The following is a 26029-nucleotide window of genomic DNA, read 5'->3' on the forward strand; positions in this document are numbered from 1 at the left end:
GAATGCAAAGGATCAGTTGAATCTTAACCATAGCTGGAATCCAAGTGGTGCGCAATGAATAGAGAATACAGAAGGTGAGGCTGGAGAGTAAACCTAGGAGAGGCCAGCCCCTAATGAAGAAATAAGAAGAATGACTTATTGCTTCTGGGAAGAGTGGGTATGGATGTCAAAAGTGCTACTTTAGTTTGAAACTGGAAAGCACATTTTTTAGAAAGCCATATTATCTTTTATAGTTTTTAGAATCCTGCTTCAAAAGGTCCATAATATACACAGGTGAAGATATTGTGGCAATAATGACTCCATTTCTTTGCTTTTTATATCAGCTATCTTTTAATACAGCCCTGGAGACTTTAAGAGTTGGTTTTGTGATGTCTCTTAGAACACTGTAACTTTTGGTATTTTCCCCGGTCTTATTCAACAAAGCAAATGCATCAGGGAAAACAAGTGTAAAGGAAAATGCCTGTGTCTCACATATTATTTTTATATGCCTTCACATCTGTAAAGATGTTAAAATGCAGGTAGCTCTATTTTAAAAAAAGCAACTAAGCATACAGCATCATTAAAATATAAATTTTAAAATCTGTAAATTGAGAGTGCACTTCATGTCCATCAACCCTGTGGTGTAAATAGAAGTCTTACCTTTCTCTTTAAACTTTGCCTGCTTCTTCCACATTTGGTATGATTGACTAGAATTTGCATAAAAACACCAGGTAATGTCATGCAGATTAAAAGACAAGATTACTGTCCAGGCTATTACTCAGCAGTATTTTTAAAGACCTATTTATTTAAAAGTCTTACATTGTTCTGTATTATGAGTCATCTCACCACCTCCAATGAATTAAATGACTCTGACTTGTGCAGCTTTTCAAAATGTATCTTTATTATGTATATTAAGAAATACAGCATGATGTTTTATGTAAAAATAGTAAAACTATAAGGATAGTCAAACAAATAAACATATTTATAATCTTTTGCAGTTAACCTTTTACTTATGGTAAGAATACCTAAAATCTACTTCTTTAGTAAGTTTTTGGTAAACAATGCAGTATTATTAACTATTGTTCTCATGCTGCACACTAAATCTCTAGACTTATTCCTTCTGTCTTAATGAAAATTTGTACTCTTTGATTTATTTTTCACCCTTTCCTTCCTCTTCCTGCTCCAAAACAACCACTGTTCAAATCTGTTTCTTTTTATTTGGTTTTTCTTTTTTTAAGAAATGCAGGTATGAGAAAGATAATAGAGAATTTGTCTTTTTTGTGTCTGGCTTATCTCACTTAGTTGAAGTCCTCCGGGTTTATCCAGGGTGTTTCAAATGGTAATATCTTCTTTTTCAGGGCTGAATTATATTCTATTGCATACATGTATATGAAACAATTATCCATTCTTTCCTTGATGGAAACTTAGGATGTGTTCATATCTTGAGAATAATTCTACAATGAAAACAGGAATACAGATATCACCACAGAAAAACTAATTTCACTTCCTTTGGATGTATGTGAAGGGCGTGTACAAAGGCATAGGTAGCCAGGGCAAGATGGTGAGTGAGGAAGTTCAGGGCAGGTCCGGATTAAAGGAGTCTGGAGAGAGTCTTCCAATGAGGTCAACTCTGGATTAAGGAAAGTGCTGTGGACACAAAAGGGGGACCCAATTAGACAGACACTTCTGTACTAGTGCTCCTAAGCAGGAAATCCAGTAGAAAAATTAAAATAGATGAGTAGACACAGGGGACACCAATGAACAATAGTGAGGAGAACACGGAAAGAGAAGATAAGAAAGGAGATTCCAGAGACCATAAAAAGAACAAGCCAAAACTTCCCCACCAGACTCACAACTCCCCCCTTTTCTTCTGAGAAATCTGTTACGGTCGCTTGTGCAATAAACCTGCTGTTTGCTTGCTATCTCTGTGTCCTGTTCTTCAATTCTTTGCTGAATGGAAATAACAAACCCAAGACTCATAGATGATAATATACACTAAACAGAGAAGTTGCAGGTCATATGGTGTTCTATTTTTAATTTTTTTTAAGAACTTCCAAACTATTTTCCATATCAGCTGCTCAAATGTTCCCATTTTTCCACATCCTGGCCAATGTTCAACTCTTTATCTTTTTCATAATCACTCTCCTAACAGGTATAAGGTAATATCTTATTGTGGTTTTCATTCTCATTTTCCTGGTTTAATGTTGTTACCTTTTCATATACCTCGTGGACATCTGTATATTTGTTTTAGGAAATCATGTCCAACTTCTTTGCCCACTTTTAAAAAATAAGTTTAATTTTTTTTGTTTTCTTTTTTACCAATGAGTTTTAGAAATTTCTTACATAGTTTGGATATTAACCCTACATGGCTTTGCAAATATTTACTCCCATTCCAAAGGCTCCTTTTTTATTTTGTTGACTATTTTCTTTGCTGTTCATAAGCTTTTTAGTTTGATATACTCTCACAGGTTCATTTTTTTACTTTTATAGCCTGAGGGGTTTTGTTTGTTTGTATCTAAAAAATAACTACCAAGGGAATGAGGGAAGCTTCTGTTATGCATTCTTATGGAATTTTTAGTTTCACATCTTATGTTGAGGTCTTTAATCAGTGGAACAAAACGAGGTATCAGCAAGATCATGGGAAAATTTTAAGTACGTAAAAATTGAACAACACACTCTTGACCAACCTCTAGATCAAAGAGGAAACCAAAGAGAATTTTTTAAAAAATTAACTAGAGATAAACAAAAATTAATATGCAAAACTTTTATGAGAAGAGGAAAAAGCAATAACAGAAGGAAAGTTTATAGCAATAAACATCTATATTACAAGAATAAAGATCTCTTAAATAAACAACCAACTTCTTACCTCTAGGAACTAGAAAAATAAGAAAGGGAGAAAAAAAAAAAAACCCTAACCCAAAGTTAACAGAAGGAAGCAGGTAATAAAGACAAGAACAGAAGTTAATCAAATAGAAAACATATAGGGGGGAAAAAAAACTAAACTAAAATTTGGTTATTTGAATAAACAAATAATATTGATAATATTGATAAAAGCTTAACTAGATTAACAAAGTAAAAAAAGGTGAATACTCAGGTGATAAAATAAGGAAGTAAAGAAGAGATCTTATAGAGAACATCTTATAAATAAAAAAGGTTCACAAAGGATAATTCTATTATGCCAAAAAAAATTGAATATTCTGGAAGAATGTGCAATAACTCATAGAAGGATAAATTTCTAGAAGCATATACCTTCTAAGAATGGATCAAGAAGAAATAGAAAGCCTGGACAGACCAATAAAAATAAAGAGATTAAAGTGGTAATAAAAATAAAATCTTCCAGGACCATATGGCTTCACAGCTGAATCCTACCAAACACTTAAAGAAGAATTAGTATCATTTTCTTTACAAAATCTTCCAAATAATAGAAATTCAGGGAAGACTTCCAAATTCATTTTATGATGCCAGCACCACCCTGATACCAGCATCTCAGGCGTGGATGTAGAAGCAGCTCCCTTAAAGTTCCCCAAATCACATTCTGAGGCGCACTGCTCTTGACGAAGGAGATTACAAAGATGGTGAAGATGCTGTATTTACTATTATTGGGTTCTCAGATTTGTGTGTGCAAACTTGGCCACTGTAAGCAGCTTCAAACAAAATAAATAACTTGACATATGTTATGAATCTTTTTTTTTCTTGCATGATGTTCCTTTATCTAAAACCTCTATGACAGCATTGACTGGGTCCTAATCAGCTCTGCATCTCTCAAAGTACCTGACATTTAATATATTTTTATTAAAATAATCATCTGTTAGTAAGACAGCACAAAAATACCTGAAAAATTCTTATCATTATGAAGATACTATAAATAAGCAATGCAATAACTCATAGATGATCATAAAAGTTTATTTAACTAAATTCCACTTCAAAAGGCCGTGTAGGAAATAGAAGTTCTAAATTCACACCTGCAGGGTGGGGAGGGCATCATTGTATTTTCACACTGGGATCGGAGGCCTGCAGAGCTTATAACTCTGGCCTTGCCTTTCTCTCCCAGCCTTTGGAGTTGGACTTCGAGGATATCACCTGCTTCCCTGAGCCTCCTCCAGGAGGATCATGGGAATTCTCAGTCTCCTTTATCATGTCAAAAGGAGAAAGGTCTCAGAGCATCAGGGACTCCCTATCACCTGCCATGCTGTACCTGTGATACTCCTGACACCACCAGCTGTGCAGCAGGGTTTCCACCTCTGTCCTGCAGCACCTCATGCTCTTTCCAAACAGTGACACATGCCCTTCCAAATGCATCCAGTGATTACAGCCCTCTTCCTGGCCAGTGTCTGTGACTCAGCAGGATTCTTATCCCTGAATCAAACTCCGTCCTCCACCCTGCATGTCCGCAGCTTTCTCAGAGTCCCCAGTGTGGCGGCTTCTCTGTGGCCATATAGAGTGCCAGACTATGCCGATAGCATTTTGTGCATGCTTTTGATGTCCCAGTTCCTTCTGCTTTGTATTCTAGTGGCTTGAAAACCCAACTTGTCATCCAGGAAAGAGTAAGGTGCCCAGGACCAGGATGAGGGTCCTGGGTCATAGCCAAGGGTTTCAGCATCCACCAGGCACTGTGCAGGCTCTGAGGCAGCATTCTTGGATTATCCTCCTCTTGGTACATGGGCTCCCTGGACAGCACAGGTACCATGTGTTTCATTGGATTTAGGACTCATTCATCAATGTCCTCAGGTCATAAACTGAAAGGATAAGAGGAAAGTTCTCCCTCCTGCCATTCAGTGGAGACCCATACATTTAAAAAAAAAAAAAAAAACCCTCACTAAAACTAGCAGTCAGACTGCAGTGCAATTCTGCAGGAACTTTCTAGCTAACATCAGCCAAAGGAAGTTACTAAAAAACACTGAGAGCTCATCTTCTTTGCTCAATGTGAAGATCACAAATCCTATGTGACCCTCACAGGACCACTGCTCTACTCCCTGCTCAGTGAGGTTATTTTTCTTGAGACTCCAATGATGTGAACTAGCATCTCTCTGGTTGGCTTTCTTAGCCTCCATCTGTAGCTGGGAACTCATTTTTTTTCCCCCAGAAGAAGCCTGCATTCGCATTCATGAATGCTACTTTTTCCTGGGGTGAAAAATTGGCAAGATAAGATGTATTCATTTTCCCCAAATGAAATGACTCATTTTGGATCACTTTGCAAACAGAGGACTTTGCTTATTGTTCCCTGGGACAGTGCATCTTCTTTTGACTCCATTCAGAGGGAGTTTTTGGAAGTCCCTGAATTTGAATCTTCTAAGGGGGATGCCAGGAGGATAAAAGGTTTGCAGAGTTTGGATTCTGAAAAGAATGGAGACAAGCAGGGAGGCTGGGAAAGAGCACTGAGATTGTATTTTAAAGACCAGCCCCTCCTACAAGTGAAAGAACACCTTTTCCCCCTGGATTTCCTTCAAATCCTTGAAATGAATTCCGTTACATCCACTAACAGGAATAAATAATACTTAATGAGTGTTGTCTCTGGGTCAGGACCCACCTCATCTGAGCAATCAACATGCCCCTTCAAGACAGTGATAATTGCTCTATTCTTTTAGTTCTGTGACATTGAGGCTGATAAATAACAAACAACTTTCCTCAGACAACACAGCTTTCCAGTGCAGAGTGGGGATGTTGCATAAGAAAACCCTCGCAAGGCAGATATTTTGTGTTACTTGTTGAAAAATGCAGATTCCTGGCCTTCGTGCTACTCACTCGGTAGTTCCTATATGGAGCCCAGGAATCTGCATTTTCAACAAGGTTCTGTCTGTATGATTCTAACAGGAAGCCTAAACATACACCCTCTTGAGGAAGGGAACTTCTCCAAAAAGGTCAGGGTCCATGTAGGAGTTGTGTATCTCGTAACTGTCAGCAGATGGATGTGTGAAAGTTTTGTTTGTGACACTTAGAAAAGTAATGAAGGAAGCAGTTTCAAGCAGCTCGTCCCCTATCTGGGACTCTGATAAGTGACTGGCATTTGCCAGCAATTGGCTCAGGGTTGGGAACAGAATTTAGGGCACAAGAGTTGCTGGTGTTGGGGGCAAGAAGGCTACTCCTACAAAGCGGGGGGGGGGCAGTTACTAATGTGTCATCATTGGAACACAGATATGTCCATGAAAGAAATTGGAAAGAAGTTTGTGAACATCCTCATTCCACACTGAGGCAAGACAGCTTTTCTAATAAATTTGGCTTTTTTTTTCCCCCGTAACCCAACTAAGAACATACACTTCATTTTGTTTGCAAGGAAGTCTGAAACTATTCAATATGGCAGATGACGCCTGCAGTGTTTGCCTTGCCCAGTAAACAGAGTTGGTCTCTCAGTCCCAGCTAGGATTGGAAAAGCTCATCAAAGAGAGGGTCTGGGCCTTTACTTGCACCCCTGTTCCATGGTGTCTGGCTGAGGACAGAGCTGGTGACCTCATATTGCACAATATGTTCTTCTTTAATGACCCTTTAAAATATCCATAGTGACTCTACACAGTACCCATACATAGTAAATTATTGGTTTTCTTTTCTATAGATTTTAATATTTCTCTATTAAGTGCTTTTACCAACTCCTGGCTTATATTTAAGGTCTAATGTTTCTATTTGATTTCCTACTAGTTCAAAAATAATCCCCTCTTGGCCTCGATTCCAACTTCTGCACCTCTATCCATCTCTCATATCCAATGGGCAAAGACGCAGTCCAACTGTGAGACTCCGGGATGCTCACCCTTGATAGTTCTCCTTGATAGTTTCCTTTTCCTTTGATTCAGGCAGTTTGGCAGCAGCGAGAAGACAGCAAGAGGATGTTCCCACTGATCACGTTTTCACATTTCTTGTTGGCTTATGGGAAACGCTATATACAGCAGGAGGGCAGAGTTGACGTCAGGATATTTGGAGCCTCGGCTGACAAAATTTTGTGACTTCTTTTAAGAGAAAGAATCCAAAAGTACCACTTACAAAAAGATACAAAAGGAATTACTTATTAGGATAAGAAATCTGGAGGTTTTGTTTTGATATGGATTCAGCACAGTCTTCAGCCCTTGGGTCTTCTTCATGAAAGTCCTAGAAGGCAGACTTTAATGTAAAGCAACGAGGAACATGTATTCACTAAAAATCTTCTTAGGGTATGCTTGGCCAGATGGTAGTACACCAAGTAAAATCTGAAGTGAACACACATAATCATCGGGCCAATTCATAATGTCAAAGAAGAAAATGTGTGGCTGAGAGGGATGGTGAAAGGTAATGAATGGAGAAAGAAGAAATGAAGGGGCACAGCAGACAGTTCCCAGTGTTGCCACTGGTGGCAGAGGGATCAAAATCGCCTTCAGCTTCAGCAGAATATAATTTTTTTTTTTTTTGGTACCAGGGATTGATCCCAGGGGCACTTAACCACTCAGCCATACCCCAGTCCCAAAATCCTGGCTCTATCTGCTGGGTCTCTGGGTTAGAAAAACCCAGAATAAACTTGACGGAAAAAGTGGCAGAAAGAAAACTAGATGTCACCTGAAATCCTTTGGCCCATTGCAATTTTGAGATGCTCATTTTCTATTTCCATAGCAAAATTTTTAAATCAACAATGACCATGTGAACACCCACAACTGAGTTCCAGAGTACAGGGAGTACGGAAGCCACCACCACAATCCTTTCCTGACACCTCTTGCTCTGCCTCTAGGATCTAGACTCGATTAAAGAAACATTAGGAGCATCAGGTTTCCTTGGAGTCATGCCCTTAATACCTCTTCCAAGTACTAGCCACGCCCGACTCCACTTAGCTTCTGAGATCAGAGGAAACTGGGTACATTCAGGGTTGTAAGGCTATAAATATACACTTAATACTTCTGAGGATCTTTCGTCCAGACAAAAAGAGTTGCATCACCTTAATCCTTCCAGAGGTTATTAACAAAGGCTGTGACAAGCATATCATGGACTTCCTTTGCCCTGAAGCTACATCTTATTGGCAATGTTCAGAATTTGGGCTTCATTCAAAAACTTTGCTTTAGTGACTACATATTTTTTATAAAATTTTTAGTTGTAGATAGACACAGTACCTTTATTTATTTTTATGTGGGGCTGAGGACTGAACCCAGTGCCTCACATGTGCCAGGCAAGCACTCTGCCACTGAGCCACAACCCTAGCCTGTGACTACATATTTAAATGATTAAAAATATTTATTTTTTAATTTTGTAAATTTTGGAATGTACTGGCTGTATATATATTCCTTATAGATTTGCAAATCTTTCTCCTGAGCTCATTTTTTCTAATAATAACTTGACAATTCACCTAATAGCTATCAGCTTACATTTTCTACTTTATTTCTACAAATACCCAGCTGAATGTTCAAGTTTATTAAGAATATTTTCTATCTTTCACATTAACCCTGATAAGTGCCAGACTTACCAAATATTTGGCCACTACATATTATGAGTTGCCACTTTTCTAACTTCCTCTAAGTGCCTTCTCCCCTATCTGTCCTCAGTCCCATTGACCAGATTTTAGACACCTCTTAGGTAGTACTCCCCTTTTAGTACCCATTTTTCTATCAGTCAATTATTCTAGAGTACTACCATATGATGCAATATCTCAAAATTTCCAGTTTATAAGAAGGACTTATTCTTATTTTTCATATTAGCTGAAGTTTGGGTTATCTAAATTGGTTCAGCTCCAGGCTGCAGATATGACTCATGTATATTTACACCAAGGTCCAAGCTAAAGGAACAGCAGCTACCCATGATATGATCTGTTAATGGCAGATCACTGGCACATAAAAGAACAAACTTCTATTTTTATGTATTTATTAACTTTTCTTTTGTTTTGGTTTTGCACTCACTGGGGATTGAACCCAGGGGCACTTTACAGCTGAACTAAATCCCCAGCCATTGCTTGTGTGTGTGTGTGTGGGGGGGGGAGACAGGTTCTTAATAAGTTGCCTAGGGTCTTGATAAGTAGCTAAGGCTGGTCTCAAACTTGAGATTCTCTCAAGTTGCTGGGATTATTGGCATGTGCCATCATGCCTGACCAGTTCAAACCGTTGCTAAAGCCCAAAAAAGTATGTACCCACCCTAAAGCCATACAAGAGTGTTAATATTACTATTCTTCTTCAGGGAGAAAAATAACAAATTAGAGGCATTGATTTAATCTATCCCAGCATCCAACACATACAGGACCAATAACAAACATTGAACAGCTACTCCTGATACCAACCAGAGAATAGATCATTCTTGAACTGAGTGTAGGGAGAGGAGAAGAGTTAGTCTACAGAAAGAGAAAAATAAAGCAGAATAAACCCATACTGCAGAAATGTGAGATGCACAGGGGGTCTTCTAGATTCCTAATACTTTCCCTTTTTAACTCTCAGTTCTTTCTTGAGACTTATGAGCTGTCTTCTGCCTCTTTTAGAATCCTCTTATCCTTTAAATATATTTATTCTAAACTTAGCTCAAGAGTTTTTCATATAATTTAAACTAAATTTTACCAATGACTACAGAAGGATGTTACTGAGATCAAAATCCTGTATTAGATCACCACTGGATGTACCCCAGTCCTAGCCAGTGTGAAATGGCTAGACTGTCCCTAAGGAAGGGGGCTTGGAAGTTCTAGAAGAGGTTTCCTTGGGAGATGTGGCCTTCAAAACAGATTTATTTGTTCATCACATTAGTAAGTGCTGCCAAGGTCAGTGGAGATCATCCCCAAATTGGTAGATAACTCAGAATACTCCAATGTTTCACAAACAATGCAATGTGTATATACTCTCCTGTAACAGTATAAGGACTGTCAAAGCATCCATTGAGTGTCTTCTTTCTGGCCCCAGGGAAAGCACTTTAACTACTTAATTATTGCCTTTTAAAATGGATATATGGAAAAAATAAAAGTTAAACAAGTTGGCTTTATAGATGGAAATCTTTGCAGATAGAAATGGCCATATGTATGTACAGTACTGTTTGGGGTGAAATTACTTTTATCTATGGGCATAGGATGGTTTAACTGGTTGACAAGTTGGATGGTCGTGTCCTTGGAGCTAGTACTGGTAGACATGGTACAGCAGCTACCTCCTGCAAAGGGACAAACAATGGCTCTTAGTCAGAGCTACACTGGTGACAAAAATATGCATGTTCCAGATTTTTTTTCTTTTCTTTCTTTTCTTCCTCTTTCTTTCTTTCTTTCTTTCTTTCTTTCTTTCTTTCTTTCTTTCTTTCTTTCTTTCTTTCTTTCTTTCTTTCTTTCTTTCTTTCTTTCTTTTCTTTTCTTTTTTGGTATCAAGGAATGAATCCAGGAGCACTTAACCACTGAGCCACATCCCTAGCTCTTTTTGTTTTATTCAGAGACAGGGTCTCATTAAGTTGCTTAGGCTAAGTTAGACAGGGTCTCACTAAGTTACTGAGGCTGACTTTGGATTCACAATCTTCCTGCCTCAGCCTCCCATGTCTCTGGAGTTATAGGTATAACCACACCCCCACACCCAGCTCCAGATTTCTATAGTCTCCACAGTTTGACTATGGAGTTTCCCAGAATGCATCCAGATATTAAATCTAATCATTTGAAAAAATATGGGATAGCACTTTTAAGTTGTCAGTGTTAGTAACTTCAGGAAGATTTTGGTTGAAATAAGTCTACACAATTTTTTTTAACCAGTGACCTGACATTAAGCCAGTTAACCTCATGAACACTTATGTGCATGGTAGAGATAATAATGCCTATCATACATAGCTGGTGTATTATAAGAAGATGAAAGGTACAGAGTGCTCTGTCCTTTGTCTGAGAAATAGTAAGATTTGCTTTTATCTCTCTTGCTATTTTCTCTGATCATGCCTTGTTGCAGTAAAATTGCATGAATATGCTATGTACAATAGACGTTTTTAGGAGAAAATAAAGGAATTATCTCTCAACACTTAAATATATTTTGATAGTTGTTTCTGTCTTGACCAAGTGTTAACTGGACTATAGCCGTTGTCCCCTTCTCCAGGGATTCCTGGCTTCTGTGCTATGTCTTCAGAGACTATTAGAACCAGAAGAAAACTTAGACTTATTCATTGTACAGATGAAGAAACAGACTCCTAAGAAGATGAGGTGATAGATTAATCTGCTCTGTCATGGTGATCCTGATATGAGACTATTCCATCTCTTCCAACCTAATGTCTGAAAATAAAGTCATAAGTTTCTATGGTTAACTTCCTATGAATGTTTTAGACACAACCACAACAGAAATAAATTATATTAATAATGAAATAGAATAAGATCTATTTTTCCCACATATTCTTAGCTCCAGATTAAGTATGTATACACTAAGTCTGAAGTTTCAGAAGCACAAGTAACTGTAGGTTACTTTACACAATTTCAGAAAATAGTGTAAACTAAACTGTTGCATAGAGTTTAGTTTACACTATGTTTAGTTTACACATCTCCCCAGATCAATAGGTTTCTTTGAAGAGTTCACTGCAGGGTCCAATAAGGGTTCTACCAGAACACCCGTGAAGCTTAGGATCCAGGAACACTCAGCAGGGAACCAACAGTATGACCTAGAAACACACTTGAATAAAACACACAGCAGTGAACAAAGCAGACCACCTGCATCAAGGAGACCTGGTGTTTGTTCAAAAACTGCATGAAAGAAAAAAGAAAGAGGAAAAGAAACCCCATGGCTTTAGTTAGCCCCCAGGGTTCCATGACAGGCTGCTTGAAGTAGCAAGGCCTGCTAAGTCCTAATGCAGGTAGGAGTTCAGCATTAGGACCAAAATACAAAAGACAGTTGGTAGAATGTGCCTGGTGGCTAGGAGCACACAGGTGGAGAAACATGGCTTAGAGGCACAGAGAGGCTGTTTTCAAACTTGAGGCATCTTTAGAACAATGTTTTCTGCCATGCATAGGGTAGCCCAGAGAATGGCTGAACGTGATATGGTTTGATGGCAATGACCATCAGAAACATCAAAACCATAGTGCCTTGTGAGCAGAAGGCCAACGAGTACAGTAGAGAGAAGAGGTCATGGGGTTCAGGGGCAAAGGAGGGTTTCACACAGGCAGTGGGGTGATGTCCATTCACCCAGGCTCCGCAAAGCCAAGCTGGGCTCTGCACTTCCTCTTTGGCCATCTTTCATTAGGTCATTGGGTCCTGTTCTGGATTGTCCAGTCACAGTTGTTGTGGTATCATGCTTTTCTAAAATCTTAATGCAAAGTCCAAAGTTTTCCGACAATTGTGACCATAAGGCTTCATTTCTCAGGTTGTATTTTCAGCCAACTGTACCACTGTATGTGAAAGGATATTACCAATCCAGACTTAGTACAATGGCTACTTTTATGTCTCTGTTGACATAATTTCAAACTTCAAAGTCTTACTAAAAAATACCATCAAATACTATTTATTCCTTCATAGTTTTACAAGTATCCATGTCCTTCCACCCCAGCAATAACTCTGAAATCGATTTCTCAAAATTATTTACATTGTTCCTTTTTTACACGGACACCTGCAAACACTGGATTTTAAATTTACGAATTCCCATTTATTCATCTCTTTCAGAGACTCAGCTTCAGAGAGTTAAGGATCTTGGCTTATCTCTCATAGGGAGTCTCCTTCCTTTTCTCATCCAGTCTGCACCTCCACAGGAATATTTCCATTGTATTACAGTTAGTAACAGTTCTTTCTTCATTGAAAAGCTACTTGCTACATACTCTGCACCCACACTGAGATAAAGACCAGTGTACAATAGAGGGAAAAGGACTAGGTCCTGCCCTTGGGTAGCCTGCCCTCAAGAGGAACAAGATGCCCCTGCATGCATACCTACAGAGGGAACGTGAAGGTCACTGTGAGCACTTGTGATAGGAAAGCTGGTCTGGTATGGGAGTGAGGTGATGGGAGACCTTTACTCTGAAGAAATACTACAAAAAGTGATGGGGTGTAGTTAGGAAAGAGGCTGGGGTAGGCCTGTGCAGTAAAAGCCAAGCTATTCCATGTGGAGGGCTCTGCAGCATTAAAGTGTGTGGCACACCTCAGTAGCTCAGATGGCCAGTGTGGACAGGCCACAGGGAAGATGGCCAAAGGTGAGGCTGAGGAGATTTGCAGCGCCAGATCAGATAGGGTGTGGTGAGTGGTGTTCAGGATTTTGAATTTTATTTCAAGTACTAAGGTAGTCATTAGACTGGGGGTTGGAGGGGAGATTTCATAGGAGATTAATATTGTAAAGGACTCAAAATGATGACATTAAATGTGTCTGAGATGGAGGAGGTCTGGAATCCACTTACACTTTCCTGCTTTTGGCTGTTCTAAAAAAATATTCCTGCCAGGTGCAGTAGAGCACACCTGTAATTGCAGTGGTTCGGGAGGCTGAGACAGGAGGACCATAAGTTAAAGACCTGCCCTGGCAACTCAGCATGGCCCAGAGCAACTTAGTGAGACCCTGTCTCAAATTAAGAAACAAAAGGGTTGAGAATGAGTCTCGGTGATAAAGTGCCCCTGGGATAAATCTCTGGTACAAAAAAAGAGAAAGAAAGAAAGAGAGGGACAGAGAGAGAAGAAAGGAGGGAGAGGAAGGGAGGGAGGAAAAGGGGGAGGAAAGAAGGAAGGAAAAGAAAGAAAGGAATTAAGAGAGATAGAGAGAGAGAGAGAGAGAGAGAGAGAGAGAGAGAGAGAGAGAGAGAGAGAAAGTTTTCTTTGAACATCTTTCCTATTCCTAGGTTTTTTCTTTTTTTTTCTTGTGTGTATGTGTGTGTGTGTGTGTGTGTGTGTTTGTGTGTGTGTGTGTGTGTGTGTATGTTTAATCTCTAAGAATTATTCAGATGTTTTTATCTGTGCAGTACCAATCTGGAAACTGCTCTCAACTGCCCTGACAGGTTGGGTAGAGACAAATCTGGTGCTTTATTATCTCTGTGGGTGATAGAACCTTCTGGAGTGCTACCTGCCAGCCTCTTATCAGTTGCAGATATTCAATATTTGAAGAACTCAGAGCTCCCAAACTGATGGACAAGGGGATGTCTGCTGGGGTGGGGATGAGGAGTGATGTGTTTAACAGTGGGAAAAGCCATAAATATAATTTGACGTTTTGGAAGAGATTGGAACGACATTATCTCCCTCACCCAGGTTCTCCAATCCTTCCAGCACTAATGTTCAAATTTGCCATGCAAGTTAACCTACATAGAAGTAGATTTTTTATTTTTTTTATTTTTGTTTTTCTTTTTAAAATTAATTTATTTATTTTAATTGGTATATATGACAGCAGAATGCATTTTGATTCATTGTACATAATTACAGCACAACTTTTCATTTCAGTGATTGTACACGATGTAGCATCATACCATACATGCAGTCATACATGTACCTAGAGTAATGATGTCCATCTCATCTTATCATAAAGAGATAGAGATTCTACAAAAGAATCTAATGGAAATCTTCAACATGAAGGAATCAATAAATCAAATTAAAAATTAAATGAAAAGTATCACCACTAGATTAGATCACTTTGAGGACAGATTTTTCAGACCTTGAAGACAAAGTATACAATCTTGAAAATAACATTGACCACAGAGAAAAGAGCTTAAGGAATCATGAAAAGAATATTCAAGAAATCTGGGATAATATTAAAAGCCAAGAAACTTAAGATTCATTTGGAATAGAGGAAGTCTCTAAGACAGAAACTAAAGGAATGCACAATCTTTTCAATGTAATAATATCAGGAAAATTTTCAAACCTGAAAAATGAAATGGAAATTAACAGGAGACATATACAACTCCAAATATAAAAAAATAACAACATATTTACTCAAATATACATTATAATCAAAATGCCTAACATTTTTTAAATAGTTAAATATCAAATTGAAGTTAACAACCTGAAACTTAACCAGATCCATGGAATTTACTAAAATCAACACCTTGGGGTTCATTACACACAGAAAGTACAAGAAATCAGACAGAAAATTTGCTGTTGATTCTTGACTACTACTGTCTCCTAAGGTACTTTCGGAGAGACATGCCTTGGTTTTATTTTCCTCACTCATCCTTTTAGTATTCCTGGCACAATCTGCTTCCTTGGGGCCCTCCCCTGCAGCCCAAATGAAACAAAGCAAAACAAAAAACAGACAAATAAAATCCCACTCCTTTTCTCCTGTCAATTTCATTTTCTTTCTTGCTTTAGGAAAGAAACAAAATCAAAAACAAAAACAAAAAAAAACAAACAAAAAAGATCCTATACTTTGTCTTCAAGTCTTATTGATCAAGAGACATAAAACTGAGTAAAGGAAAATTTCCCCAGAATTGAACACATTAATATGGTATCCCAAACTCCTTAACAGTCAGCTCCACTATATGTGGAATGGAATCCCAGGAGAAGTAGTATGAGGGCAATCATCTGAATTATTTAAAACCCAAATGGACAAAGCCATGGAGGACGTGCTATCAGGAATGTGACAATTTGAGCCAAAAAGGAAAGAAGAAAATAAACCTAAAGGACGTATTTTCCGTCCTCAGCTCAATTTGTCTCTAGGCTGAAATCTCTGGTTTCTGCTGAAATCAGCTGCATCATAGAAGAAAAGGATTTCTCTTTCAATTATCAAGAATCAGACTGGACTTACAGGCAAAAACCTGTAGCTGGATTCTAGGACACAAGTTCTATTTCCAGGCCTGTTCCTGATTCTACAGCAATTCCAACCAAATTATAGGGGAAGAGGTCAGCATGTAACATTTCATGAAAATGCCTTTCCTAATACATCACTTCTTGTAATTCCAAGGTCATGTCTATCCACAAATGAGTAATTCTTTCTTCCCACAAGAAAGTACCTATTTTCTGACTGTAAAATAGTATTGTAACTACTCTAAATATATATATATATATATATATATATATATATATATATATTTGTTTATTCATTTTTAAATACATATCAGCATAGGACTCTCACCCCAAGACAAAATCATACATATGGTCCTTCAGGCCTGACCATAGGCAAAATCAAGCCTTTGCCTGACAAACATCAGGAAGAAAACCTGTCCTCCCTGAGCTATACTTGGTGAAGTCTGTGCCCTTCAGGCAGTCGGGAACTCTGGCCCTGGCTACTCCACTCTAAGAACTTCCCAGATGCTTCTGCCAAGACCTCCTGAGCCAGGGCTTTACTGAGGCAATTTTCTTCACTCTGACTTGATATTTTCCCGATTCTTTTGGAGAAAAATGAACCCCTCTACACTTTGGTAACATGATAAATTAGTGCAGTTCTTTTGGAAAAGAGTATGGAGGTTCCTCAGAAAACTAAAGATGAAATGACAGTATGATTCAGAAATTAAAGGAATTGAAATCAGTGTGTGGAAGAGATATCTGCATCTCCATATACAATGCAGCATTATTTACAATATTCAAGACATGGGATCAACTAAAGCACCCATGAAAGATGGAATGGGTTTTTTAAATGTGGGATGTATACATAATGAAATACTATTCTACCATCACAAAGCAGCAACTTCTGTCATTTTCAACAACGTGGAGGAATTTATAGGATATTTGACTAACTTAAACTAGCAAGGCACAGAGCGAAAACATCATATGATCTTATCTATATGTGGAAATTTTAAAAGTGGAGAGTAGCTGGAGGTTACCAGTGGAGTAGGTATGAGGGCCGGACAGGTAAGAGGAAATGTTAAGTAAAGGGTACAAAGTTGCAGTTATATAGTAGAAATAAACTTCTGGTGATTCATTGCACATCATGACAATCATTAATAATAATAGTTATTTAATTATTAAATGATAACTCTCAGCACAATGATATAAGTATTTAATGTGATGGAAAAGTTGAATAGTCTTATTTGAATACTCCATGATTATATATTCATTAAACCATCACATTATATACCATAAACATTTAAATCATTATTTGTCAATTAAAAATAAAACAACATATCTCCCATTCCCATCTCTTTCCCACTCCCTGGGTCTACACAGAGGCAGAAGCCTTTCCTTCAGGGCTCCTCCGTTTCTCATCTCATGCTAGACTCTGCCATTTGGGGAAAGAGGGGAGTAGCAGCATTTGCTTTCACTTCTTGCTTATCCCAGTCAGAAGCCAGACTTGATTGCTGACTCAGTTTGTGTCACTCTCCCCGCACGCAGCAACTTGACACCCACTTTGCATCATGTTATAGGAAAATTTTTTAACCCAAAGAATTTTAACTAAACATGTCAAGGCATGGAGATGAATCGACTGCCCTATCACTTTGTCCTCTGGGCCCAAGGAGAAGTGATGTGGCTTTCTGTGACAAAAGTGAAAGTGAGATACACATAGCCCTCACACTTCTTGGGTTTTCAGTTAAAAGCCACTGTGTTCCAATAATGCAACAGGACCATGGCCATACCTGTGGCCTCACGAGACCCTGGGATAGAACAATCTCCTCCTAAAAATGCCTACAGTCTAACTCTTGAACCTCCCCAATATGATTAACGACCTGAAGGTGGGAGTTTCTCCTGAATGACTGAGGTAGGCCTAATGTAATCACAGGGTTCTTGAAAAATGGAAGAAGGAAGAAGAAGAGGAGGGACTCAGTGTATTTTGAAGAAGGATGGAACCAATTATTCAGTTTTGAAGTTAGAAGGAGGGGACCCAAGGAATGCTGAGGGCCTCCAGGAACTGGGAAGGGCAAGAACAGAGACCCAGCTCTAGAGCTTCAGAAAGGAGGAGGCTACTCTACCTTCAGGATTTCAGCCCGCCGACAGGAGTGAGATGTTTACCGACAATGACGTAGACCATACATTGATGTGTTAAGCCAACACATTTGTGGTGTTTGCAGCAGCCTTGCTAATGTAACAATGTTTTCATGTGTCTTTCCATTGGATCCTCCAAAAAGCTTCATGAGATTGATATTTTATTATTATTGAAAAATTATTTCCCCTTTCTGAACTTTAGATTGTCCATTTTACTTGAAGCTCAGAAAGGGTGAATAATTTGTTGATGTTCTTCAGCTCATAAGAAGCAGAGCTAGAACTCCAATATAAATGGGCCTCAGAGCCTTGTATTGTTCCTGTGACATCATCTGGCCTTTTCAAGTCTTTTTGAGACCTCAGGTTTCACAAAATTCCAATGAGTGTGTTTGCTAAATACCCAGTGTTTCTCACCCTAGTATTCTACATATGCCTGAGGTTGCAGACTGAATAATTATTCATATCCATCCTCCAATTCACATGTTAAAACCCAGTCCCCCATGTGGTGATATATGGAGAGAGGGCCTTTGGGAGATAATTAGGCCATGAGACTAGAGCCCTCTTGAATGAATTCATCGCTCTTATAAAAGGGACCCCAGAGAATTCGCTTCTATTCTGCCATATAAGGATTCTGCCATATAAGGACACTACCAGAAAATGAACATCTAAGAATCAGGAGGTAGATCCTCTCCAGGCAATAAATCTGCAAGGACCTTGACTTTGGACTTCCCAGCCCCCAGAACTGTAAGTAGTACATTTCTATTCTTGAGAAGCCACCCAGAATGGACTAAGATACCTGGCCAGATAGCCACACAATATAATCATGTTTCAATTACGACCCCAGACACAACAGCTTCTTGTCTATTTTTCTGATCATTTGCATGCACAAGAAAACTCTCTCTCAGGGAAATTACTTTGGATATATGCTCCTGAGATGAAGAAATAAACCCTGAACCTAGTCATCACTATGATCTCTATGCAGGACTCTGTGTTCCCTGGCCTTTTTACAGCTCAGCCTCCACCAGCTAGACCAGGGCATTTACAGACCTTTCCATGGGCTTTGTGAAGGTAGCATCTGGGTATAGCAAAAACTTAAAATTAACAAAAAGTCCTAACAATGTTTATTGTCCTACTGTTCAGAGCAAGAGCTTGCTGTCTCCTGCAGCTAAGTGGTCCCTTTTACCAATTGGAAATAATCAGCAAAACCTCAAACTCTGTTCTAAAGGATGAAAACTGTAATGAATATTCTGAACATCATGAGTAGTGCTTAGGAGGAAAATGCACCTATTAAAATAGTTACCCAGACCTCTACTCAGTCACCCTTAAACAATGAACTACTCCACATTCAATCCTCTTTTATCCCCCAAAGGAAGGATTCTCATCATCTGCCTGCATAGCATCTGTGTCTGAAATACAGAATCTATATCTTTTTTCCATTTAAATAATCCCCATATCATTGTGTCCTGCCTTCTGATTCTTAGAAAATATTTATTCAAAAAATTAACAAAAATAATTTCTCCTCTCAATTTTTGGTTTTTTTTTTTTGGTTCCCTGAAAAAAGACTTCTCTTCAGAGGAAAAAGCTTTCTGCACAGACAGCCAATAGAGCTGAAGGCCAGATGCAAGAAGCGAAGGGAGGCATCAGGCAGCAGTCCTTGGATTCTCCGGTGTTGCCAAGAAGTGAAGTTTTGGAAGTTGCTCCAGTTACTTGGATCTACTGTGAATGGTGGTCCAGTGATAGAAATAAGTATAATAGTAACATTGAAATAGCAAAAATAAAATAACTGTACATATTTATTGCAATGTATCCATTGGTAAGGGTCATAAAAACATTTAATTCATAGTCTTACTTAGTCATCTTATAAACCCCAACATTCAACATTAACATTCTCTTATTTTCAGATAAGAACATTGAACTTTTTAGAAATTAACTATGCATCTCAGGAACAGATGCACAGAGAGCTGAATCTGATTCATAATCAAGTGTTTTTCTACTGCTGCTGGGAAGAGTTAGGACGCGTGACTGCCTTTCATTGCTGGTGACTTCTTTGAGTTATCCATATCTGATTCCATCCCACCTGATCACCACTGCGGTGATGCATAAGGACTGGGCTATTGGAAAGTGGATGGAGATTCATGGACAAAATGGAGAAGCCCAATCAAAAGGCCAGGTAGATAGCAAAGCTGAGTTATCAGTATAACGGTTTTGGACAAAGAGGAAGATTCTGGATTCAAAGCTAATAGTATAAAAATCTGGTTTTGAAGCTACTAATATAAAAATTAGCCCAACCAGTAAGAGCCGAGGTTGGGAAAAAAAAATCTAAGTATCTGGATAAGTTCCTCAAGCTGACTGGGCACCAGCAATGATGTCTACTTAGAGTGAACAAGTGTTTATAGGACTTAAGAATGGAATGGAAGTGAGACTGTTTCTATCTACTAGGGACAGTGCAGCCCTGGTGCCATGCAGGAAAACTTGGGTGATATAGAGAAAGAGATTCTTTAAAATTGTTATTTTCATGGACATAAACAAAGTCTTTTTCAAGGAAAAATAAGCTTTAAGTTATATGTTTAACCACTTCATGTTCAGGATGAGACTAAGCATGGATAGGCAGATACAAGATAGAGATGATTGATGATGGACAGATGATAGATGGGTAGATAGGGACAGATAGGTGATAGATAACTGGATGGATAGATGGATGGAGAGATGAAAGAATTTAATATGGATTAAAGCAATGTCAACAAGTAAATAAAATAAGTAATAAAGATATGGCAAGTTGAATAAGGTAAAAAAAAATATTGAGCTCTTAGGATAATATTGCTTAAAGCAAGGAAAATCCTTTAGTAAGTAATATAATTGCAACATTCCCAACCAAGAAATTCAGATCGCTAAACTTTTAATTGAACAATATTTCTCACGATTCCCTTTAAGCTCATGAACGTGCTGGTTTCTTTATTCTTGGCAAAACATGAAAAAGATAAAATGCCAACTACCTGTCCTCAAAACATATCTGTAGTGAGGAAAAGAGAAAACACATAAAAGAAAATTGGTAAAACTCAAGAGAGTGTGAATCTGAGAAGATGGGATGACATATTCTGAGACACGAGCATATGATGAGGCATGAAGTAGTTAGGAGTGTTTCGTGATATGGTAAAGGGATGGCCTGGGCCTCGAATTTGCTGAAGTATTGGGGAAAGAAATATGGAAGGTTAACTGGAGTTAGTTAAGGTGAAATGAGTGTGTTGTTTTTTATGAGGATGTAAGTAACAAGGGAAGGAGTAGAAATGGGAATTAAAGAAGACCGGTGGTAATAGGAACAAGTAATCTAATAATAATTTGTGTATCCAAGTAATTCAAGCAACAAAGCCCTGGGCTTAGTGCCTGCTACCTTGTGGGAAATTGGCTGAATGATAGTGTCAAAGAAAATTCCAATCTCACCAAGTCTTTCTCTTGGTGTGTGAAAAGGCTAAAGTTCACTTCCAATCTCACTGAAGATGTTGTCTATAGTGATGGATCAAAAGCGTTCATTGATAAGTGTATCAAGAAATGACCTAGCTCATACTATGTGTCAGGCACCCCCAAGTAGTCTCTGAGGTTACTAGATTGTACAAAACAGGGATCCTCCTAATTAGAAAGCAGAAAACAGAGGTTGGGTTGTGGCTCAGTGGTAGAGCGCTTGCCTAGCATGTGTGACGCACTGGATTTGATCCTCAGCACCACTTAAAAAAAGAAATAGGGGCTGGGGTTGTGGCTCAACGGTAGAGCACTCGTCTAGCACGTGAGGGGCGCTGGGTTCAATCCTCAGCACCGCATAAAAATAAAATAAAGGTATTATGTCCAACTACAACAAAAACAAAATATAAAATAAAGAAAAAAAGAAATAAACAAAATAAAGATATTGTGTCCATCTGCAACTAAAAACAATCAAAAAACAAAAGAAAGTTTTTTTAAAAAAAAGGCAGAAAACATAATCTAGAGAGGAAGACAAATAAATAAACATTTGATTATAATAGAGCATGAAAATGGAATGGAGATAGTCAATGATAGACTTTTGAGATATTATATTGGGAAATCAATCAATTTATCCAAGTGGTGGGGGAAAGAGACAGGTAAAGATGACTGAGTACTAATTTGAAGGACAAGTAGACCTTTATGAAGTGGATAAGGCAGGAAAGAAATGAGAAGTGAGCGAATATCATATGTGAAAATAGGGGCATAAGAAAGAGCAGTGTTAGAGAATAATAAATATTTCAGGACACTGAAATGTAGGCAGCATTGAAGTGGAAGATAAAAGAATAGAGCTAGCAGGAGAGGCAGAGATCCAGTTACAAATGTGGATTAGATTAACACTTTCACAGAAAGTAATTGTAAATACACACATATGCACATACATACATATAAGATTTTACATGTTTACATGTTTGCATTTAAGAGCAACCCAAACAATACCTGAGAGGACACAATACATGGACTAGGGAAAATATGTAAGGTGAGTGACACATTAGTCCTGGCTTTTTTTTTTTTTTTTTTGGTACTGTGCATTGAATTCAAGGGTACTCAACCACTGAGCCACAACCTCAGACTTATTTTGTATCTTATTTAGAGACAGGTTCTCACTGAGTTTCTCAGCACCTCACAGTTGCTGAGGCTGACTTTGAATTCGAGATTCTCCTGTCTCAGCCTCCCAAGCCACTGGCATTACAGGCATGCGCCACCACTCCAAGCTTTTGAGGGCATTTTTTCAGGCTTTACAGTGCAAGGAAAAGATTCCTATGCAGAAAGTGCCAGTTTGGGTAGACTTAAAAAATAGTCAGAAACCCATCAAAGTTCAGGATCACGGGACAGGAAAAGAATTAGGGAAAAATTCTTGGGGAGAGAGAATCACAGAAAAACAAGTCCAAAAATCTACATAGCAAATTCTCAAGTCATTGAATAGTCACCAAATTTTTTATGCACTGAGAAAACTCTGTGGAATCTAGCCAGGAAGTGAATAACCCAAGCAAGTGATATCAGCAGCTGCTCAGTGCTGGGGAGATGGTAGTTGGAGTTCAAATATTGCCAAGAGGGGCCTTAATAAAGCACCTGGGGATTTCTGTTGATACCTCAGAAGGGTCTGGCGTTAGGAATAAGGACCATTCCCAAGGACTAAACACAAAAATGAAATAGATCAACGGAGCCAAAAACCAATTTTGAAAGGATAAAGCTTATTTGCTGCAACAATACTTGCCTGACAAGAAAATTCAAGCATCTGTGCAAGAAGGAAACGTCATCAGGATTCCTGATTTTTTTTTCATTCAAAAATTCAGCTTCCAGTCAATAGAGTATGACAAAATTGATAACGAAGAAACATATCAATGAATAAAAGAAAGATGAAAACACTAAAATAAATTAGACTTTCTAGACAGAACTTCAAAATAATTATAATGTATATATTCAAGAAATCAGAGGAAAGGAGGGAAATTTTAAGCAAAGGCTTAATACATGAAAATATAGATTTATGCAACCCTATATTCTTAGAGGTGAAAAATCACTAAAACTAAGATTTGGATAGAAAAAAAGAAATATTAGAAATACATGAAATATGTTTAAAAGATACCACAAAATATGGAGTCAGACATCTCAGGAGAAAAACAATATAATAAATACTAGCCATTTTTTTTAACAGACAAAATTCAATAAGATCTAAAAACCCCAAGGAGGAAAAATGCAAAGATAACTCCATCTAGACACAACATATACAGACAATTAAATACCAAAGAAAATGATCATTTATAAGTGACCAGAGGTGTGGAGGGGGCAAAACAGAAGCCAATTAAATAATGTATTTGAAGTGCTCAGGTTTGGAGGCTGGCAATCTGTCATCCTAAAAATTCAGTTCTAGAGAGGATATGTCCCATAGTTCACAACAATTTATAGGCATTGATGCGTTCACTAATCTGGAAAGTCTATTGCCCACATATTTTTCTAAAATATATACTAAAGGCTGAGGAACAATCATCCCACCTACAGTAAGGAACTACACCAGAGAACAAAGGGCATAGGGAAGGGAAATATAACATTGTCAGGTGAGCTTTCCCAGCAAGTGGTCAGGAAGAACACTGGGAGCGCTTTCAGAATCCACACATTTTGGGGAGTCAATGAGGCAGGATCAGCCATAGGAAGAAATCAGGCTGGTGGAGAGTAGCAACAGACTTTAGACCCTCATGTCTTCCACTCACTGGATGAGGCCTGCCCAAGAAGTGGGTGAAGTCCAGATGGGTCTCTCCAGCCAGGGCAAATGCCACAAGGGAAACCAAGCTCTGGGTTGTTGAATTATTGGCAGCAGTTACTACCAGCAGCTGAGAGAGTATCCCAACCCCAAAGGGGTTAGATCTGGGAAGTGCACCATTGGTCTCCTGCAATCTACCCTTTGGGCACTTGGATCTACTTATATCAGTTCTGGGAGAAGCTTCTTTAGTATTCTGGTGGGCTTTTTTTTTTCACCCTGGATAAGGGTTGTTGTAAGGAGATTTATGCTATTTTTGGAACCCTTAGGACTGCAGTTGATTTCTACCCTAAATTGATTGTGATCATCATCTTTATCTGCCATTGATTTACATGGCCTTCTTCCCAGGGACTCCTATGTTACAGGTGCGTTTCCAGGGGGTGGCGATGATGATACAAACCCTCTTCTTGGTTATTAGGCCTTTCTCTAGATGAGGTTGCTGGGTTTCTTCATTTGTGACCAATTTGTTCAGGAGATTCCCATGTAAGTCATTTAGGAGCCAAAAATATGCTCTCCTGCACCATTTATCACAGGAGCCATATTTTTCCAGGTGATCATAGCCTATGACACCTTTCCTTGCCTGGTGGCTTGAGATGCTTGAAATGTTGGGGTGAAAATAATAGTTAGCAATTTAGTAGCACACTTGCTGCCTACAAGTTAAGACCTCTGAACTTAGAGCACCCAGAAAATTGGCTTCTCTCAGTAGGCACTGGGCTTTGTGGGGTTGATGTCATGGTAGGGACTGGAAGCATCCTATATCTCCATCTGCCACATAATCCCCAGGTTCCTTCCTATTCAGAAAAGAAAAAAAAAAAAGCTTTCTCATTCCTCTAAATCCAACTATGACCATTAGAAAGAACCATACAACTACAGACAGGAAGCTACAGTATTTGCAGTAATTGATAGAATCCCAGAATAAGTTACCTTCTCTCCTCTGAGCAGCTACACATGAGAGACCAAGGGATGTGAGATGTCTGCTTTCTTTCAAGGCTTTGCTTCTTCCTGACGTTGCCAAGTTCCAGCTTGGCTCCCAAGACATGATCTGCTATTTACCAATGTTCCTCGTGACTGAAGTTAAAAGAAAATTAATAAGCTGTCCCTCTAATATCTGATGCTAATGACATTTGCCTTCTGGTTTGCCCACCTCCTCTTCCCTGCGGACTCCTGCAAACGTGCTGTTGATTCTCATTACCTCTTTGCTGCTGTCCTTGGTCCATGATGAGGAGAGCCACCAGGATTGCCTGCTGTCCTTGGAATCACGGTGCCTTCCCCTCCCCCCTGAACTTTGTATAGAGCCTATTATTAGAGACAGTTGAGATAACCGCAGAAGGACAGAATTTGGAACTTGGTAACATTAATTCTCTAGTCTTCCAAAATGACCGCAGGTATTTTGTACTTCAGAACATCGAGTCCCTCATCTCTAGCAGGGAGGAACTGAATTAAAATGTTTTCAATTTCCCTTCCAGCTAACTAATTTTATGACTCTATGATCAAAGATATTTCTGGGATTTTAATTTGCCTAAGAAGTTTCAAAGAGAAAGATCTTTTATCTAACCTTGAAACTTTCTGAGAATGAGATAGTTCCGGTTCATTGTGTGACTTTTGTCATGTGATTGCTCACTGAGTCAGATTTTAATTATTGATTCATGAATGAAATTGAGTAAATTTAGTCAGCTAATTTCACAATCATGATATATTGAAAAAAAAAAAGTATTGAAACGGGCAACACTGGATCAAATATAGTGTGAGACATGTAACAGGTAAATGGCTCTAGTCAAACTTCAGCTTCAATATCTTTAAAGACTATTACCTACCTCAAAGGTTTTCCATAAATACTACATGAAATTATATGTATAAATTCTCTTTCACAGTGTCTAAGAATATTAGATTTTCAGTGTAACTTGATACCCTTCTTCAGTTTGAACACAACCATATTGCAATTACACAAATTGAAATTAATTAATTAATTATGAATTGTAATTATATGAACTAAACTAATACCCATGTTTACAAAGATAAGGAGGAATGTTTGAATGTCCCTCTGTTCCCCTGCACTAATCATCCCTCATAAATAGGATTGTGAAAACACTGAGTTCTAAACACCTGGCCC

General features: G+C 38.5%; 1 long non-coding RNA gene across 2 annotated transcripts in view; it reads right to left on the bottom strand.

The window, feature by feature from the left end:
* Positions 1-25415, bottom strand: part of LOC144366193 (uncharacterized) — a 205994-nt gene extending 180579 nt beyond the window's left edge. Inside the window, exons 1-2 of one of the 2 annotated variants that reach the window (XR_013425138.1) lie at positions 25112-25415; positions 24844-24987 (exon numbers count right to left, since the gene is read on the bottom strand). This is a non-coding gene — a long non-coding RNA (uncharacterized LOC144366193). Of the gene's footprint in view, positions 1-24843 lie in introns of both variants that reach the window. The other variant, XR_013425137.1, reaches the window with a different exon arrangement.
* Between the last annotated feature and the right edge of the window lie 614 nt (positions 25416-26029).

Source organism: Ictidomys tridecemlineatus, chromosome 1 (genome assembly GCF_052094955.1).
Source record: "Ictidomys tridecemlineatus isolate mIctTri1 chromosome 1, mIctTri1.hap1, whole genome shotgun sequence".
NCBI lineage: Eukaryota > Metazoa > Chordata > Mammalia > Rodentia > Sciuridae > Ictidomys > Ictidomys tridecemlineatus.